Raw genomic sequence first — 14335 nt, 5'->3', positions numbered from 1 at the left:
TAAGTGAAAAAGAGAATTTTAATGTGGATCATTAGATCTAAGTAGATATTTTCATTTGGGTTAGATTAATTTAAAAAAAAAAAAGAAAAAAAGAAAGATGTAGAATTTTTTACTCTTCTTCTTTAACCCACGGCAACAAAGAAAGAAAAAAGAAATTACTCTTTTTCATCTTATTTCATCTCTTTCACCCAATCAACCAAAAATCTACCAAAAAGCCATTTCTTTTTTCATGAAATTGTAAGTGAAATTTAGCTTCCAACACAACTATAAGCTTAGTTACATGTTAGGATTCAAAAACCCATGGTTGGAAGTGAGAGAAAGTTGAGCTAGTGAGAGAGACAATATGAGAAATTCATGTTTTCATCATGAATTTATGTTTATTTTACGTAGAAACATATGTATTTGTTATTAGATATGTATTTTGATTTTTTGTTCTTATGTCAACATTAGAATTAGATAGTATAGAAATATTATCTAATCGGATCTGATCAGTAACTTTAGTTGGGACAATATGAAACACAAGCAGCCCAAGCGAAAACTCTTTCATTAGACTTGCCAGAATGTGTGTAATATCCCTAACTCGTCTCCGTCGCTAGAGTAGAGTTATGAAGTATTACCATACAAATTGAAAAATTTAATTACAAATAAAAAAAATTAAACAAATTAAATAAAACATTCAATAATTCATTTTAGTTAAAGTAAAAAAAATACATTTATGGGCCTTAAATCGAGTCTACGAGGCCCTACAAATAGTTTGGGAACATTCAATGACCATTTTGAAACAAAACAAAAAATTTTGAAAAAAGTGTAAAATTTTGAAAACAGGGGTCATACGGCCGTGCGGCCAGGTTGTGTGACATAGCCCAGGCTGTGTGAGTATTCGATGTATAGGACACATGACTGTGTCCCAGCCCGTATGTCTGCCTGTGTGGGTATTCAAAATAAGGTCACATGGTTGTGTCATAGGTCGTGTGCGCATTTGAATATTAGTCACACGGCCGTGGCATTAGGCCTTGTAACTCTCTGAGACCATGTGGTTCATCCTGCACCTAAAATTCAAAAGACACACAGCTGTGTGGTATGACCGTGTGTGACACACGGTCGTGTGACAGCCTGTGTCCCAGGCCATGTGCTTCACAAATTACCCCTAATGCAAGCCAATTCAAACCCAATTGCTTGGGCACCAAACCAACCCAATTCAAGATACTCTTATATGGTTTAAACACATTTAAAGACATCCTAACCTACTAAAAATCAATCAACCTAGGTGCCTAACCAACGTGCCCTCATTGACACCACAATGTATAAACCAAAATGAACCAATTCAATCACTTATAAATAACCAAACTCATTTCTACCTAGATTCATCATAAGCAAACTAATCACATAGCCAATTTGCCAATCAATCACACCAATTATGTTTACTTTCAAGAATTCATAATTCCAAATCAAACTAACACCTTAAATATATATACTTAGAACTACACAAACTTTCATTTCATTCCATACACATTTAAACAACTTATACATACATCATCGCAAACATTAAGTAAGAGACTTAAAGTATTCACAACTTGTTCACTAAAACAAGGTAACATACATATCAACATGACCACAAAATGCTATCAAATTAAGTACCCAACACAAACAATATGGAAAATGTTAACCAAAAGTCCTAATACATGCCATTCATAACCAACTTCCAAAACAACTCAAAACATCTACCGAAAGAGATGGATAATGTGTATGCTCTGACTTGAACTTCTGATCTACTAGGCTTTACGAAATTTACAATAAAAACACAACATGTAAGCACGATATGCTTAGCAAGTTCAAATACATATAAACACAAGTTAATTAATAAATTTACTTTACATAAAACATATATAATCCCAAAACACACTTATGTATTAAAAAATTCTTATTCACATAACAAACCTTAAAACCTTTACATAATGGTCCTTCAATTGCTATCTTTTTCAACATTTCCTTTGTTTCGAGGATGTCATGATATCTTTCAACCAAGGTCTTACACAATCCTAAAACGTTGTCATGGTGTCTTTTAACCATGATCTTTTCCTACTGAAATATAATGTCATGATATATTTCAATCATGGTCTTTTCCTTTTCTCAATTCAAGAAAATTCAATCACCAATTCATAGATAAGTATTAAGAGGTATCAATTTATATCTTGAAATGAAATGAATTATTTTAATGGAAGTACGATTGAAACAGTTACTAAAACCGAGTCAACAACTAGACCGAAACTTTGGCTTTTCCTCGGTTTAAATCTGATTGTGGTGTTTCTTGATCTAAATAATAATTTCATTTAAGTAATACCATTTCAGCACTTAAATAAACAAATTTATACGATTAAGCCCTTACAACATCATTTTACATAATTACCTGAACATTTTAACTTTTATACAATTTAGTTCTTAAACCTGAAACTTGCAAATTCACCATTTTTAAAGAAAAAACTCTATTAGCCGATTTTCCTAGGGGTTCACTATAGCCCATATCTTTCAACAATTCACCCTAATTTTCATTGAATTTTACTAATTTTCAAATAGGTCCTTAAACATCAAAATCATCAAAAAGCACTTAACAAAATACTTATTTTTAACTACCAAACTTAATAATCTATCAATTAAATTCACAAAAACCTCCAATTCTTTCATGGAAAGTCCCTAAACATTTCAAATTTTTATAAATTGACCCCTGGGCTAGTTAGATTAAGCTAATATGAGCTAAAAAATATAAAAATAATTAGAAATGGACCAAAATTTCATACCATGCAATTGGATTTTCTATGGCAGAAGCTTGATTCTCCCTTGACAATGTCTATTTGGTTTCAAAACAAAAGAAAAAGGGAAGAAGATGATGATATTTCTTTTATCATCTTTTGTTTAATTTCTAATTTACCTAATTACAAAATTAACCTTTAAAAACCATTAAAATTACACTAAAAACCAAATCAACATCATCCACTAAATAAGAATATGACATTTTTACCCAATAAGTGCATTAACTTACATTTCCATAGCTATTTAACCCATTTAACTAATAGAAACCAACTTTTTCATCTTTTACGATTTAGTCCTTTTTACTTAATTAACTATCTAAACATTAATATTTCTTAACCAAATTTTAATACTTCTCAAATAAATACCCATAATTATTAAATAAATAAGAAAACACTAACTCGTTTGTCAGAATCGTGGTCCTGAAACTACTGTTTCCGACACCACTGAAAACAGGTTGTTACAATGTGGGGGGCAAAATCACCAAAAATTGTATAGAATGAATTAGAATTATAGAAAAATATAGTTGAAAAGCTTGTTGAATCTAGTTTTTTCATCTTAATTTTTTATTATAAGTTAATAATATTTTATTGAAGGCAACTCAAAATTGTTGGCAGCAACCCCTCTTTCAACTTTGGAAAATTGCCAAAAATTGTAGAAATTTATTTAGAAGAAGAGTTTTGTATATAATGCCCCTCACTTGGTACAGTTGTCGGACCCGAGCTACAAGATGCTACTACAGTTACCAGAACATGATCATGCAAGTCACATCGTTTAATTCAATTTGAACGCATCATTTTGAACCTATATATATATATACATAATAATAATTACAAACAATAAGTGGATTAAATTGAACATATATTCATAGCTTAATTGATTTGAGCATGAATATAGACCGATCTATAAAAAAAAATAAAACTTTGGACAAGGTTGTGATACGAGGAAATAAGTATCGATATTTTTGTGTTAGGTATCAATACTAAATTAAGTATCAATATCATTTTAGCATTATGCCACTGAAAACTGTTTATTTGGTAAAGTACCGATATCTTAGTCCCTAGTATCGGTACTTTTACTATAAAGCTAAAATTTCAAGTTTGAAAACACATTTCATGCTCAATTCAAATTCTAATATAATGACATATATTGGTACTCAACCATCAAACATACCAAACATGTAATTTTCCATTCATAAGATCATTCGTTAATATCAATTAAAATTTCTTCTTAAACAAATTTAATAACTTATATATCAAATAACTAAACAAGCTAGTCACATTCTTTAATTTAACATTCTCAACTACACTCCAACCATGCCATATATCCATTTCCTAATCTTCTAAACATTGTGCCTCAATGGCATCATTTCACATCAATATGATATACATATAACATATTCCATCCTATTAATACATTACCGATATCCATACATTTCAAATCATTCATTTCAACCTCAATAAAACATACTAAGTCCCAAAATCACACTTAACACAAGTGGTCAAAAGAGTTCTCATCCACCTATGTTTATACATGTCTAAAGCATACATAAACACATATACAAAACCTTGAAAACTAAACAAGAAATCATATGGCTCAAATCACTTCTTTCAAAGATAACACTTATACGTTTAACCTAAATAGATGCCATATAACCATTAAAGAACATATCAGAATAGGTACCGAGTCAAATGTTAGATAGTGTGAACTTTAGGGATGTAACACTCCCAACCCATATTCGTCACCGGAATAGGGTTACGAAGCATTGCCGGATATTTCAGATCAAATGTGAACATTACATAATTATCTAACAAACATATTATTTCTCATATAATATCCCAATCAATTCAATTACTTCATTCAAATCAAATCTAATGTTCATACCAAAACATACTATTTATAATCTTAGTATAGTACATAAAATTATATATATGTATTCAATATTTTGCAACACTTTTCAAAATGATAAATACAAATGTCCTAGGTACATGCCATTACCAAAAAGATATGTACTTCACCACAATGAGTTCGGAATTGGCCTTGGATTCTAATTCAACAATTCAAATTTAACCTAACCTGCGTACGAAAACAAACCATACGTTGAGTATAAAACTCAGTGGTATTTCTATAATCCGAATACTTTAGAGAAAATAATATTATAAAGCATACACATTTTATCATATGGTAGACGTAGTTTTACAAATAATCATTTCATAGATAAAGCATTTGTACTCATTCTATTCAATCAATTTGCTATCCCAGATAGCTTTCAATATATGACACAATCATGTTGTAACTTCCTAAACTAGGGCCTAGTCGGCATAGTGGTTTCGGGACCACAAATTCGACAAAAAAATTGTTTTTATTATATTTTTATGGTCTATAATTTCATAGCATAATTGTTTGAAAATTTTGTTCTAAAATTTTGACGTTTGGGCACTCAATTTGGTCAAAAGGACTAAATTGTAGAAAGTGCAAAAGTTGAGTTCTACATGTTAGAGGGGTCTAATTGTTATGAAATTTTAAATTGGAGGCCCTTAAATGGTAAATTAGACCATTGGATAATTTTTTGGACAAAAATTGTGATGACCAAAATTGACCCTAGTCGGAATGTGGTTTGGGACCATAAAAGCGAGGCATAAAAATAATTTAATGCTCATTTTGATTCTTATGATATGTGTTAATTCGTGTGTGACATTTTGATGTTTGATTTAGAGTTATAAATGTGAATTTCACTAGAAAGGACCTAGTAGAAAACTTTAAAAGTATGATGGGGAAATGTGTGATGACTAATTAAAGCATGCATGCAAAACAATGGCCTTGCATGTCAAATATCCCTCTTTTATAGGAGGTGGCCGGCCATGACAAGGGAGTATGGGCTAAACATGTCATGAAACATGTTTTGTTGGTGCATTAGGGAGAAACAATAAACAAATAAGTATGGGTAATAAAGAAAGAAAAAAAAATGTGTGTGAGTGAACCCCCCCATTGCCGTGCATTGAAGAAAAGAAAAGAAAAAAATTTTGCTCATCCATTTCATTCTCTCTTGACCGAAAATACCAAAGAGGAAGGAAGGAATTTTTGCTTCATGTTTGGTTTGGAAGGGGATTAGGAAGAGATTTGGCTATACTTGCATCAAGATTAAGGTATGTTTGAGGTTGTGCCATGAGATTCATGCATGTTTTTAGTTGCTAGCTTGATGTTCTTATTAGCCCATGGTTCAAATCTTTGTTATATCATGGGGATGGTATTTGGCCAAGGTGGATTTTGTGTTAATGCCATTGCATGTTAAATATGAAGCTTGCTAATGGTATATGTGATGGTGGATTGATGGCTCTTGGACTTTCTTTTTAGTATTTTGAGTAAGACATTAAGTTCTTTGCTTAATCATGACCAAAATTATGGTGTTGTGATGTATTCGGTCATGGTATATCCATAAGTATGATTCATGCATGTTGCATGGTAGGTAAGATTTGAGCTTTGGATATGTGTTTATATTTGGATATAAACAACTTGAGATTCGGCCCTTGCACCTACATGAATATATGTTTGCACATGATGTATTGGTATGACATATATACTATTTTAAGGTGTATATTTGCTTGTGATGTTGTTTTGGTTATGAAGTAAACGAGAGATGTGTATTGAGCTACAATATGTAATCGTTAGTTAGTAAAATGTATGCTGTTTTTTTGTGTAGTATTAAGTGTAAAATTGGCCTCAACATAGACATGCATATTCGGCCAAATGAAGTAGATTGGTGTACATGTATTCGGTTAGAGGCAACCATATTGAAGCCTTATCTTGGCTTAGATTATTGACTAAATGGGTAATAAGTGAGGATGGTTGCCGAATATACAAACATACATATGCATGTGTAATTGAATTATGAATGTTTAGCAAGATGGTTAAACTAGTTGATTTATTGATTAAGCTCAAGGAGTTAAAGAAGGAGAATCAAGCAAGGAAAGACGAAGGTCATCGAGTAGCCGACTTGGACTATTTTACCCAACACAAGGTAAGTCACTAAGCATATATTTTGTATTGATTTGAATAGACATAATGCCTATATAATTATGCCGAAAGGAATGATGAATTTATATACATGTATGCATGTGGTGATGGAAGTATTGAATAAAAGGAAAAGAGGTGAGATGTATTGAGTTGTTGATTTCGGCACTAAGTGTGCGGGTATAAACATTTGTGATCATGAGAATGGCACTAAGTGTGCGGGTTTAAAACTTGTACAGCACTAAGTGTGCGAGTTTGATCATATAGCACTAAGTGTGCGAGTTGATTATATAGCACTAAGTGTGCGGACTCACTATATGCTTTTGAATCACTATTGACACTGAGTGTGCGACACTATTGAGTTGATCACGGACAGCGGATCGGGTAAGTACCTTGAGTTCATGGCTAATAGGCGCTATGTTTATATTTGGGGTTGAGCTTGGTAAGTTTGAACCTATGTGACAATGTAAATTGAAGTCACTACATAAGAATTATCGTGGAATGAGTGAAAGGTCATGTAGATGTATGATTGTGACGAAAACAAAATGGTGTATAGAAATGCTTCAAATATCCTATTGATTAGTATATGGAATGTGAATGTGTAACTTGGTATCTGGTTGAATCGAATGGTCTAAGGAACTATGGTATAGTTCGGTTTGAATGGAGTAATTAGCCTCGTTCCATTTTGTTTCCTTTTGCGATAATGTTATTAATGGTTGGTAGTGCATTGCTTATGACTTACTGAGTTATATACTCATTCGGTGTTTGCTTGTCACCTATTTTAGGTTTCTTGGACTCGACTTTTTGCGTATTCGGGACCGTCATCAAAGTCATCACACCGACTAGCGACTTTTTGGTATCTTCTTCTTAGATGGTCTAAGAGAATATTTCGCATGTATAGGCTATTATGTTTTGTTTGAACTTGGTATGTAAAATTTTGAATAGCCATGCGAAAATGGCTTATAAATGTTTTGAGCATAATGTTATAATCATTTGGTATGTATATGCTCATTAAGAGGCACGGAAATGTTTGGCAATGACCAGCCATTAGAATGGGTCATCATGATTATATTTTGGACTATATATGAAAAAGGGGTGGTTGAATCATAGAAACTATGTGTTAGAGAAAGTCTACCCTAGAAATAGATGCTGGCAGCAACAGTGATGTGGATGTGAAAAATCACTAAAAATAGTAGGAATGGAATTAAATAGTGAATAAATTATGTAAATGAACCTTGATGAATCTATATTCATATGGAAGAAACGAAACGGTCATATGAGTTGTATGTTATGAGATATTTGGGTTTTCGTGATACAGGACCAGAACGGTTTCTGGATTTCCTGTTCCGACTTTGAAAATTCATTATAAATTAACCCGAGACATTTAGAAATCATGCCATATGTGTATAGATTCATTTTTGAGTCTAGTTTCTATAGAAACAAACGACATCAGTATTGAAGCCCTGCACAGGGAGCTATTCGAGTTGCAACGCACGAAGGTCAGTGTAGTCGACCCCTGTAACATGGGAGAATTTAATTAATAAACTGTACTAATTGGCTCGACCAAAAATTCTAGAAAAAAATATGTAGATGGACATATGAGTCTAGTTTCAGGGAAAAATTACGAAACTGATTTTTGAGTTGTAGAACTCAAGTTATGATTTTTGAAGCGACTAGTACACAGATTGGCAGCTTGTCTGGGAAATTATCAATAAGTGGTTTGAAGTTTGTTAACACCTCGTGTTCGACCCCGGCGACAGTCTCGGGTTAGGGGTGTTACAAAAATGGACATGAAATGGGTGAAATAGAATATTTTTAAGTTAGGGTATTTTGGTAATCTAGTAATAAAATGAATTAAAAACAAAATTAAAAGCCAATTTTTGTCCATCTTCTATTCCATGGCCGAAAATTGAATGGAGAATACATATCTAGGGGTTTTCAAGCTTCCAAGCTCGATTTTAAGACCGTTCTAGCCTCGTTTTTAATGATTTTTACGTTTTTGAAATCCTCATAACAAGATCTACTCATTTCTACCCATATTTTGAGCTAGGGTTTGTGCTTAAAAATTTACCCATGGATGAAATGCATGTGTTTTGATGTCTAATGGTAGAATATGAATGCTCGGTGTGTAATAAACGACTTTTACTAAGTGATTTTTGGTGAAATTTTCAAAAAAGGACCGTTTTGTAAAAGTTATAAAATTTGTCATAAAAGTGTGATTTAGTGGAAATTAGGAGCTGCTAAAGTTATGAAAATGATTCGTCTAGGCTTAAAATTCAAGGAAATTGAATAAAATCATTTTACGAGCCCAGGGGCCAAAGTGCAAATATGTGAAAGTTTAAGGGTCAAAATGAAAATTTGTAAAAGTATAATTTTTGGACCCATATGAATAATGTGACTAATTAGTAAGCTAAATGTGGTATTATAGATCAAGGAAAATGAGATTCGGGCATAGATTGGAAATGAATGAGATTATGGACTAAATCAGAATATATAGTCGTACTCAAACCCGAGGTAAGTTCATGTGATTTTAATAATGCAATATTGTATTTGAATGCTAATGCTTTGATATTACACGAGTTGTAAGTATATATATGTGAATAATTTGATATTATGTGATTTTTTTGATGATATAACATGTTCTTGATGTTTTGCTATTATGATGAAAATGTTGCAATGCCATGTGATTATGAGATATTGATATGTGAATGAAGCCACAATTCGAGTACGTCTGGCAAAGGTTTGGAAGTTTGATGGAATATGATGTTTCTTTGAAACGAGTAAGTTTGTATGTAAATGATGTTTCGATTCTTTTTATGTTATTATCTTTTGTTATTATATGAGATGTGGCTGCCTATAGAATGATCAATTGATGTAAACTACGAATCAGAATTGACTAAGAACGAGTTAGTAAAATGTTGAAAAGTGAAGAATTTCCCTATTAAACCTTTGGAATAGAAGAGATACAAATGATCCATTGTAAGTCACGTTTGTAGTACTAAGTGCAGGCTACTACGTGTACCAGATTGATAGGTCGCATGTGTAGTACTAAGTGCAGGCTACTATACGTACCCGTTAGCTTCGATCACGTGTGTAGTACTAAGTGCAGGCTACTACGTGTATCAGATGGTTAATTCACGTGTGTAGCACTAAGTGCAGGCTACTACGTGTACCAGATTGATAGGTCGAATATGTAGTATTAAGTGCAGGCTACTATGCGTACCAAAGAGCTTTGGTTACAAGGGTGGTATATGCACAAGCCACCGGGTATCTATTATTATTCCGATGAGTTCAATGGGAAATTTACTAAGTGAAAATACATATGTACATGACTATGTGATGAATAAGTGCAAGTATATCTATGTAAAAAGTTGTGAGCAATGTGCTCGATAGTTGAGCGAATCTTTTGGTAAGATAGAATAGAGTAAGTGAAATTTTGTAATAAAACAATTTTGGATAGCAGTAGTTGCGTGACTTTGAAAAATCACCAAAAATGGTAGAATTTGAATTAGAGGTTGAATAAGATATAAAATTAAATCTTAATGAGTCTATTTTCTCATAAAAGAAACTATGAAGGCAAAAGAGTTTCATATTCTATGATAATTGGATTTTTATGAGACAGGGTCAGAATGATTTTGGAATCCCCTGTTCTAATTTGGTAAAATCATTAAAATTGTAAAAAAAATAATTATGGGTCATAATTTGCATTCTTAAAATCCTTAATGAGTCTATTTTCAATAGAAATTGATGGGGACAACATCCGAGAGTTGTACCATGAGATAAATAATTGTTAGTGAAGAGAGGTCGGAATTGTTAGATAGTGAAACATGGGTATCTTTAACGAATAAAATGTACTAATTGGATAAACAAAAAGTTCTTAAAATTTTATGGTAAGAATATATGTTAGTTTAGTTTTTAGTAAAATTAGCGTTTCTCAATTTGGAGTCCAGTACCATGATATAAATAATTTTTAGTGAAGAGAGATCAGAGCTGTCAGATAGTGAAATAAGGGTATATTTAATGAATAAACTGTACTTATTCACTAGACCAAAAATTCAAAAAATTTTATAGTAAGAAGATATATGAGTCTAGTTTCATAGAAAATTAACGGATCTTAATTTAGAGTTTTGTAGCTCTGGATATAAATAAATTAGTAACTATGACTTGAGAAAACAGCATGACCAGAAAACCAGCAAAAGTGTAATTATGATTACATTTTCATGGAATCATGTTGATAATTTGCTTATTATTTTCATATGGACTTACTAAGCTTTAAGCTTACTCCCTCCTCTCCATTTCCTGAGTGTTCTCAGGTCAGTTCGGGGTTGGAGACCGTCGGAGGCAGCAGCACACTATCAAGCCAACAACTCCGGAGTATTGTCATATGTGTATTAAATACTTTCAAGTGAGTCGCATGTATAAGGACTAGTTTTTATGTTAGATGTTGTTATGATTACCCAAATGTATCAGCTTATATTGATTTATTGTATATGGCCATGAGATGTGGCTTAAATGGTTATGGCTTGTAAGCCTAATTATTCTTGCTATGTGTTAATGTTTGTAATGTGTTTATAATTGGTTGTTATGAATGATTAGTATAACACATGTACATGATGAATGCTCTAAGACCATTCAAGGTGGTTGTGGCCATGGAATAAATGTGTGGCATGGTAGTAAGTTGATAATGATTGAATATGGACAATTGTAGAATGTGAATTGGAATGTCTAACTTGGTGTAACATGAGTATAGGTAATAAACACATGTATGACAACATGTAAATACTTTAACGGAATTTTACTAAAGGATGATTAACCATTAAATTGATGTTATAATGTGTGTCTATAATGTGTATAAGTATGAGAGAGAATTAAGGACAACATAAGGCTTGGAAAATAGCCTAAGTGTTGGCTACACGGGCAGAGACACGACCATGTGTCTCAGCCGTGTGGAGGACACAGCCTAGCACACGGGCGTGTGGCTTGGCCGTGTGGATCAATTTGTTTTGCTGACGTCATAAACAGAGAGTTACACGGCCTGAGGAGACGGGCATGTTGAAGGCACACAAGCGTGTCCCTGTGTCCACACGGGCATGTGACCCTGTTTCATGAAAATTTCTCTAAGTTTTCCCAGAGCTTTCTAAAGTCCTCGGTTTAATCCTGAACAACCCCGATGTATGTTTTAGGCCTCGAAGGCCTGTATAAGGGACGATTTACATGTGTTTGAAAAGTTTTAATTTAGATAAAATTTTATGGCCCGGTTTTGCATGTTTGTTAATGTTTAAGTCCGGTAACGCCTCGAACCCTGTCCTGGCTTCGGATACGGGTAAGGGGTGTTACACATGTGTCTCAAATCACATTTCAATTCATTCTTGGATTTTAATCATAGCACTGTCTCATTCACTAACCAGTCCATGAACACATGGTTCATACATTTCATTTTCATGTATCAATTCAATTTATTTATTTACCCTTATTAACGTGACTCGGACTCGGACGGATACACAGATCCAACCAAAACACACTAGTATGGCACACAGTGCCTCATCAGGTAATTTTAAGTAATAAAGTGACACCAGTGTCTCATCGGCCATGCCGAAGTAAGTTAGTACCCAGTACCTCATCGAATTTATCCGAAGTAATAATATGACACCCAGTGTCTCATTGACTCGTGGTCGAAGTATCCCTGAACTCTTCCAATCCTATGGCATGCCAACTATATCCGACTCAGCCTGATATAGTTAATAGGTTTTCAATTGATTTTTCAATTTCCAATCAATACACATAAACTCATAATTCAACTAAGATTAAATTTTCATATTTCAATAGAATCAACATCCAATATCCATATTCACATTAATCACAAATTTACTTTCATTCAATTCAATATCAACAATACCAATACTCAGCTTAGTTTCACTTATTATGCATATTAAATAATAAATATAACAAATAATTATTAGATTCGGATTATAGAAATACAAACTAGAAATTCTAAGCTATTCCACTTCGACTTCATCTTTCCCTTTTTTTTTTTGTCGAAGATTCCGGTACAACGTTAGCTACGAAATTAAAACAATTAAAATTAATCAATACAATACAATTTAATTTCATATTGAAAATTTTAATTTTTACTCAATATTTGCCTAAATTTTGATTTAGTCCCTAAACCGAGACTAACTTTTATTCTTCACATATAATTCTTTATTTTCATGCAAATTCCACTTTAGACTAAATTCAACTCCCTATTTTCACATAAATTCCTAAATTTTGAATTTTTTTCAATTTAGTCCCTATTACACAAAATTTACAATTTATTCTACAATTCAATCCTTTTTCATTTATAACTTGAAAATCTATCAATTTAGTCCCTAATACTCTAATTATTCAACATAGACAACATTTAAAAGCTCAATAATTTCTAAATTTTGACATGGGTTGGGTAACATTTAATACCGGGATTCCAAAAACATAAAAATTATAAGAAAAGGGGACTAAATTGACTTACCAATTGAGCTTGGAACCCTTGAAAATCCTAGCTTTTTCTCCTTTCTTTCTTTTTTCTTTTCTTTCTTTCCTTCTCTATTTCGTTTCTGCTTTAGCTTTCTTTTTCTATTTATTTATTCTTTCTTTATTTGTTTTATTATATATAATATAATATAATATAATATAATATAATATAATATAATATATAATATATATTTATACTTATATGTTAAGTAAAAGATATTTTAATATAATATATATTAAATTCAAAAAAAATCTTCCTTATGCCGCCTCATTTATGAGCAATGGCATAATTCCAAAAACATAAAAATTATAAGAAAAGGGGACTAAATTGACTTACCAATTGAGCTTGGAACCCTTGAAAATCCTAGCTTTTTCTCCTTTCTTTCTTTTTTCTTTTCTTTCTTTCCTTCTCTGTTTCGTTTCTGCTTTAGCTTTCTTTTTCTATTTATTTATTCTTTCTTTATTTGTTTTATTATATATAATATAGCATAATATAATATAATATAATATAATATAATATATATTTATACTTATATGTTAAGTAAAAGATATTTTAATATAATATATATTAAATTCAAAAAATCTTCCTTATGCGCCTCATTTATGAGCAATGGCATAATTCAAAACATAAAAATTATAAGAAAAGGGACTAAATTGACTTACCAATTGAGCTTGGAACCCTTGAAAATCCTAGCTTTTTCTCCTTTCTTTCTTTTTTCTTTTCTTTCTTTCCTTCTCTGTTTCGTTTCTGCTTTAGCTTTCTTTTCTATTTATTTATTCTTTCTTTATTTGTTTTATTATATATAATATAGCATAATATAATATAATATATATTTATACTTATATGTTAAGTAAAAGATATTTTAATATAATATATATTAAATTCAAAAAATCTTCCTTATGCCGCCTCATTTATGAGCAATGGCATAATTCAAAAACATAAAAATTATAAGAAAAGGGACTAAATTGACTTACCAATTGAGCTTGGAACCCTTGAAAATCCTAGCTTTTC

General features: G+C 31.8%; 1 long non-coding RNA gene across 1 annotated transcript; it reads right to left on the bottom strand.

Moving 5' to 3' along the window:
* Positions 1 to 12190: 12190 nt before the first annotated feature.
* Positions 12191 to 13889, bottom strand: LOC128286391 (uncharacterized). Its single transcript, XR_008276932.1, has 2 exons — positions 13322 to 13889; positions 12191 to 12545 (listed from the first exon to the last, which is right to left on the bottom strand). It is a non-coding gene; the product is annotated as an uncharacterized LOC128286391 (long non-coding RNA).
* Positions 13890 to 14335: the final 446 nt, after the last annotated feature.

Source organism: Gossypium arboreum, chromosome 13 (assembly GCF_025698485.1).
Source record: "Gossypium arboreum isolate Shixiya-1 chromosome 13, ASM2569848v2, whole genome shotgun sequence".
Lineage (NCBI taxonomy): Eukaryota > Viridiplantae > Streptophyta > Magnoliopsida > Malvales > Malvaceae > Gossypium > Gossypium arboreum.
Note: the sequence above shows the minus strand (reverse complement) of the source record. Positions and strands in the feature narration are given on the sequence as shown.